The sequence below is a fragment of the Canis lupus genome, unplaced genomic scaffold (genome assembly GCF_011100685.1).
Source record: "Canis lupus familiaris isolate Mischka breed German Shepherd unplaced genomic scaffold, alternate assembly UU_Cfam_GSD_1.0 chrUn_S2120H2319, whole genome shotgun sequence".
Classification (NCBI taxonomy): Eukaryota; Metazoa; Chordata; class Mammalia; order Carnivora; family Canidae; genus Canis; species Canis lupus.
The window spans coordinates 20243-27630 of record NW_023331002.1 but is presented as its reverse complement, the minus strand read 5'-3'; the positions used below and the strand labels follow the sequence as shown (position 1 = coordinate 27630).

Below are 7388 nucleotides of genomic sequence, written 5' to 3'. Positions count from 1 at the left end.
TAGGGTTTAGTATTTGACCCTTTATCCTTATTTATATTTACACTTAACAACCTCTCTCCTTTGAAAAGAGGAGACTTCATTTTTCAGACTTCAGCTAGAATGGAAAATTTAAAGTGGTGCCGCCATGTCAAAGTTTTAGTTAAGAACACTGGACCTTCCTCTCACCCAGGTAAATCCAGTACAGTATCAAAGCTTCAATTATTTACGTCAATAAATCCAAATTTTGTTTCTCTAATGCACTGTTCTCTTATTAGTGTCAAAAAAAAGTAATGATCTCCTCCCTCCCTCCTGCTCCCCCACCCCCCCACACTCTATATCTTATAAGTCAAGATAAAAATTCAGGAGTATTACTTAAAACATCCCTTTTCCCTTTCTCCCAAAACTCAGCCAAGCGTTTCTTTATTCTACTTATTAAATTTTTATTATGACCTATCTCTTCCATGTCATTTCTGTTCATGATAATCTCTTACCTTTCCTCTTAAAGCCTCCCAACTGAAACCATTATTTCCCTACTTTCCCCTTCAATACATTCTACACACTGCCAAAGTATAAACATTTAAAGACCTTTAAAATTCATGCAATTGCATTAAAATCCTTAAATGGCTTTCGTATTATTTAGTATAATAATCCTTACCGTGGTTAAGCTAATACTCAACAATCTCTATGCTTCTCTTGCACATAAGCTCAAACTATCACAGTTTCTTTAATAAATCAAGATTACTTTCCTCCTCACTCATTTTAATGCCTTACCACAGTCCATTTCTTCTGTTTGGAACCTCCCATTTATGTTCACTTAGCTATTCAAATTCATTCTATCACATCCTTTTAAAAGTTAATGAGATTCATATAGTCAATGGATCTTGACAAAGGACTAGACAACACAGTGAAAGAAAAGGACAGTATTTTCAACAAATGATAATGTAAAACTGGACACCACATGCAAAAATACTGAGTCCAGACACAGACTTCACATCCTTCACAAATATAAACTCAGATCACAGTTCTAAATATAAAATGCAGAATTATAAAACCTCTGCAAGATAATGTAGGAGAAAATGCAGGTGAACTTGGGTATGGCTATGATTTTGATCCAACACCAGGGCATAATCCATGAAAGAAATAACTGATACACTGGACTCCATTAAAATTTTCGGTTCTGCAAACAGCAATGTCAAGAGAATAAGAAGACAAAGCACAGAGTTGGAGAAAATATTTACAAAAGAACCATCTAATAAAGAACTGTTATCCAGAATCTATATAGGGAGCGGAGGGACGGCCGTCGGAGCCGCCGAGGCCAAGTGCTGCCTGGCTGGGCCTACAAAGGGGATGTCAGGCCTCCAAAAGGAGCGCAGTGGAAGCGAGGGCCTCCCTGAGCCGCTGCTGTGACGGCCAGTGAGCGAGCCGCGGAGGATGTCCACCACCAGGACGGTCGCGCCCGCGGGGATCCCGGGGAACCCGCGGGAGGTCTCCAACCCCGCCAAGCCTGGCCGCAAGACCAAGCAGCTGCAGTACGCGCAGAACGTGGTGGTAAAGACGCCCTGGAATCACCAGCTCGCCTGGCCCTTCTACCAGCCCGTGGATGCAATCAAGCTAACCTTGCACGATTACCATAAAATCATAAACACCCGATGGCTATGGGGACTATTCAGAAGAGACTAGAAAATAATTATTACTGGAGCGCCAGCGAATGCGTGCAGGACTTCCACACCATGTTTACAAATTGTTACATTTACAACAAGCCCACAGATGACACAGTGCTAACGGCCCAAGCCTTAGAGAAAATTTTTCTGCAGAGAGTGGCCCAGGTGCCCCAGGACGAAGTTGAATTATTACCCCCTGCTCCGAAGGGCAAAGGCCGGAACGCGGCGCAGGAACCCGGAGTGCAGGTGGGCAGCAAGTGGTGGCCGTGTCCTCTGTCTCCCCAGCAACCCCCTTCCAGAGCGTCCCCCCACTGTCTCCAGACGCCTGTCATTGCTGCCCCCCCTCTGCCAACCATTACCGCAAACATCACGTCGGTCCCTGCGCCCCCGCCGCCGCCCCACCCCCTCCCTCGACGCCCATCATCCATCCCTGTGGTCCCTCCCACAGCGCCTGTCGTCAAGGAAAAGGGTGCAAAGCGGAAAGCAGCCACCACGACGCCCACTCCATCCGCGAGCCGGAGCGAATCGCCGCCGCCATCGTCAGACCCCAAGCAGGCCGAGGTGGGGGCTCGGCGAGAGAGTGGGGGCCGCCCCATCGCACCGCCCTGGAAGGGTCTAGAGGACGGCGAGGTGCCTCAGCATGCGGGCCGGAAGGGCGAGCTGCCGAGCACTCGCGGCACTGTGACAGCGTCCTCGAGGAAAGGCCGTGCAAGAAGCGTGCGGCCTGCGCCTGGCCCTTCTCCAGCCGGTGGACGCCGAGGCCCTGGAGCTGCACGACTACCACGACGTCACCGAGCACCCGATGGACCTCAGCACTGTCAAGAAGACGGACAGTCGCGAGTGCCCAGACGCGCAGGGCTTCGCTGCTGACACCCGGTTCATGTTCTCCAGCTGTTACCAGTACAACCCCCAGGCCACAAGGTGGTGGCCGTGGCCAGGAAGCTGCGGCCGTGTTTGAGGTGCGGTTTGCTAAGATGCCGGCTGAGCCGGGGGAGGCGCCGGCCCTGCCTGCGCCCGCAGCCCCCGTGCTGAGCAGGGGCGCCGAGAGCAGCCGCAGCAGCGAGGAGAGCGAGGAGGAGGAGGAGGAGGAGGAGGAGGAGGAGGAGGAGGAGGAGGAGGAGGAGGAGCGGGCCCGGCTGGCGGAGCTGCAGGAGCAGCTGAAGGCTGTGCAGGAGCAGCTCGCCGCCCTGTCGCGGGCCCGGGAACAAGCCAGAGAGGAAGAAGGAGCCGAAGGGAAAGGAGGAGAAGGAGGAGGACGCGGACGAAGACGAGGACACGGAGAGGCACAAGGCCAAGTCTGAGGACGAGAAGGCCAAGGGGGCCCCGCCGCCAAGCAGGCCCAACCGAAGAGGGCTCCCGCCGAGAAGGCCGGCAGCGCAGCCAGGCCAGCAGGCAGCCGAAGCAGGGCGGCAAGCAGGCATCGGCCTCGACGACCCGGAGAGGAGGAGCAAGGCCTGCCCGTGAGCTAGGCCGAGGGCGCCAGCTCAGCCTAGACCGCCCGGCTGCCCGGGGACACGGGGCTGCGGGGTCCACTTCATCCAGTCCCGGAGCCCTCGCTCAGGGACCCAGGCCTGAGCAGAGAGAGATTGACTTTGAGCCTCTGAAACCCCCCACTGTGCGGGAGCTAGAGAGATGCGTCAAGTGTTGTTGACAGGAAAAGCCAAGGGAGCCTTTCTCCACGAGCGGGAAGAAGCAGGCGGCCAAGTCCAAGGAGGAGTTAGCTCAGGAAAGGAAGGAGTCGGAGACGCGCGGCAGGACGTCCGTGGGCAGCTGAACAACAACGAGAAGCCTGCCAAGGAGGAGAAAGCGGGCTCTGCGCCCTCGGGAGGGCCGCCCGGCTCAGCAGCAGCAGCTCCTCGGTCCGGGAGCAGCAGTTCGGCGGATCCAGCTCCACTGCAGCGACTCAGACTGAGCGCTGGACTCGCACATCAGGACAAAACCAGCGAAGTCGCACCCGCCGGAACTCTGCAGTGTCCCTTGCTCTGGTTGATCTGCTGCTGCTCTGGTTCCGCGCCTGCAGGTTTTCTTTAAAACTCAGTGTTACGGAATCCAGGGATCCCGGGTGGCGCAGCGGTTTGGCGCCTGCCTCTGGCCCAGGGCGCGATCCTGGAGCCCCGGGATCGAGTCCCACGTCGGGCTCCCGGTGCATGGAGCCTGCTTCTCCCTCTGCCTGTGTCTCTGCCTCTCTCTCTCTCTCTCACTGTGTGCCTATCATAAATAAATAAAAATTAAAAAAGATAAATAAACTCAGTGTTATGGAATCTTCCAGTTTTGGCTTTAATAGGTCTAAGATCTTTCTCGTGTGTATGTGAGGCTTTATGAGAAGGTGTGAACCCGCATAAAGCCTTCCCTTCCTTACTGAGTTGAGTTGCTTGGAGACGGCAACTTCAAACGCTGACCTGATGACCGTAGAAAACCATGTCAGATGTGATCTGAAGTTTCTTGCAAAGCCCCTTTCTTATGCCCAAGCTGGTCTGTAGCTCCAGAAAGCATTGTTTGAAAGGAAGTTTCTCTGAGATGGTACTGCACCGAAGGCTGTCAGCTTTGCAAACAGGCGATGTCTCTGTCCCCCCAGCTCAGCCCCGCGGCTGGGGTCACCTCTTGCTGCAGGGTGGGGGGACTGTGGAGGTGCTGCGGGCTCCAGTCCGGGCTTCTGCAGGGGTGGGGAGAGGCGGGTGGGCACCGAGGGAGGGGCCTCGGGAGCTCCTGGGAGGGAACACGGGGGCGCGTGTGCCACGGGCAGCTTTCCATACACTGAAACTTTTACCTCAACTGAAAAAAAAAAAGATTAAAAAAAAAAAACAAAACAAAACTAAAGGAGACTTTTTTGTAAGGTTCAGCAATTTTCTACGAAAATCTAATGTAAATTTCACTATCTACATGGTAAAGTTCTGCAAGGCAAGGAGACATGGGCTGCTAAGGAAACTTGGTGTTGACTAGGGGAGGATCATTGTCTCTTCTTATACTTTTCATACACACTGCTAGTATGAAAATAGAAACAAAATGGACCAGAGCGATACTTACGGGAGAAAAGAAAAAGACTTGAGAAGTTCTGACATACAAGCAAAAACAAAAACAAAAAATGCCCCTTATAGTTCTGACTTATAACTTTTAGAGTGAAGAACAATGATCTTGCAGAAAAATAAAATCCAAAGGAGCTCAAAGAAAAGGCACAGGAAAAAAAACTACTCTCTCCATAGACATCCTTGATAATGTAACTTATTGAAATTTAATCTTGAATAATCATAGAAAAATACTTTCTTATTAAATATGGATCTTATTCTCAATAGAATTTTCAAATAAGAAAAATCTTTTATTTTTTGTCTTGACTCCATAGTATATACTTTATGTTTTATTATTTATTTCTACTGACCTGAATTTCTCTAATCCAGCAACATAATTATCTACAGCAAAGATTCTTCAAAATACCATGGGTTATTTACCAGATTTTACTTGTCTACAAAAAATATATATTTTCCCCCAGTCAGTGATCAGTGACTCCATAAATGGGAAGGAATGGACTTTTTCTCCATTTCTTGGTTTTATGTCACAGTAACGATGAAACTTTTACCTCAACAACTTCTCATTCCAGTCTTTTACAATCACTTCTGTCGAGGGACTGTGTTTGTTCACTGCCAAACAGTGTCTAAATTATAACTTGAGGACAATATGAAGATGACAATGAAAATCCAGTTTACTAAGAAGAAAACAACTAGATACCCTTCTTTCTACAAGGACTTATTTATGAATATGCACTTAATAAAAAATAAGATGCTCGATAATTAACAAATTTAGGTTTATTCTGCAGTTACGTTTATAGAAAAGAGCATAAACTGGAAAAGAAAATAGTCGCTTCATTCCCCATCTTCTATTTTAGGAAGACTTTAAATCTATAATGAAGTTTAAAAATGCCAAATCTCACACACACAAAAAAACACTTTCTTGAAACATTTTTTTCACAATATATGCAGAAAAAGCACAGCCCTAAATAGAAGACCAAGACGCACACACACACACACACACACACACACACACACAAATCCACATGCTCAATATATTCACAGCAAAAAAACATAAGGGGTGGGCAATTCAGGCTTTCTCCCAAAGCATACATGGGATGAAAGAAATTCCTAAATCTCAATGCAGAATAGAACAATTACTACCAGAGGGTAATGAATTAATGAAAACATGAATACAGTTACTACTGGAACTGGCTTCCGAAGCACCAACACACAAACTCATTCAAGACTCTCTTTTAGATCTCAGCTACAGAAATGCCAACCAACATTCCTATATTTAGCAGATATAGTAGTTTGAGGAAAAGTTACAATTAGTATTTTTAGCTTGAAAATGAATATCAGGGATCCCTGGGTGGCGCAGCGGTTTGGCGCCTGCCTTTGGCCCAGGGCGCGGTCCTGGAGACCCGGGATCGAATCCCACGTCGGGCTCCTGGTGCATGGAGCCTGCTTCTCCATCTGCCTGTGTCTCTGCCCCCCCCCCTCTCTCTCTCTTTCTCTCTCTGTGACTATCATAAATAAATAAAAAAAATTAAAAAAAAGAAAATGAACATCATAAAAATAATAAATCACTCCTTTTTCCTATATTGCTCCACCTGTCTTTGCTTAGCCTTTACTGAATCCAAATGCTAAGTATTGACTTATGTGGTTTTCCTGTGAACAGATAAAGTAGAAAATGAGAAATAGTTTAGATCTCAAAAAAAAAAGCACATGACTCAAAAGTTTGCAGGCAGAAATAAATTACAGTGATCAAAAATATTGTTTGGGAATATTAAAATATCTTTACTGTGTACAGAGTTGTTTATGAAAACTTTGGCTTTCTCATCTACATTATACCATGGAGAATAGAACAAAATAATGTAAAAATGTCCTGTTTACACAACGTAGACTTGAGAAAATGCACCACTGGTGCTACTTGATGTATGAAATCTTCATTTTCCAGTATATGGGTTATTTTCTGGGACTAAATCAAGCTCAGTGTATTTTAGTCTGAGAAAGCTAATATGTTTTCACAAAAATAGAAACTTCTGAAGAGTATCTTCATGACCATGAGAGGATTAAAAGCAAATTTCAAAATGCACTTTAAGCACAGACAAACTAGAACATTTCTATTTTGTTGCTTTGACTGTTTTTTTTAACACAGTGACCCTTAAGGGAAAAAAATGGGTGGGGGGCAAGGTGGCAGGAAGATAGGCTTCATAAAATACACTTAGGTTGAATTAAAGTAGTTGTAGTTTAGTATTTTAAATAAGGAAACATTCAATTAAATAATCAAGATTCTCAATAATCTGCAAATTGCTATAACCTCTAGTTTTGAAATCCCCAATTTTTGAAAAAAATTCTTTTTTCATGCCAAAATTGTGTTAAAACATATGTTTGGTATTCTCTTTCCTAAAAAGTTTGGAGATATTTTAGAAGCACCCAAAACCTAAATCCATGGCAAATTTAATAACTCTTTGGAGGTAAGTAATAGTCTCATCTAAAAGAAAGAGAAATCGAGTTGGGTTACAGATGCTTACAAAAATGAGAAAATTAGGATAAATTTCATTAAAAATATTAAATATCTGAAATTCTAGATTGCCAGTATTCCTTTTAAGGAGGATTTATGTTTATGAATAGAAATCCTCAGGGTGGTATTGTGTTTTTCTCCTCATAGGAAACGCCTGTTTTGTCAAGCAATTAAGGTTCTCTGTGGAGAAACTGATATGTCAGTCAGTCCACCACCAGACTC

At 46.1% G+C, this 7388-nt stretch overlaps 1 pseudogene; it reads left to right on the top strand.

Annotated features, from left to right (window-relative positions):
- The first annotated feature begins 1410 nt into the window (after positions 1–1410).
- On the top strand, positions 1411–3712 carry LOC119878936 (annotated as a pseudogene).
- Positions 3713–7388: the final 3676 nt, after the last annotated feature.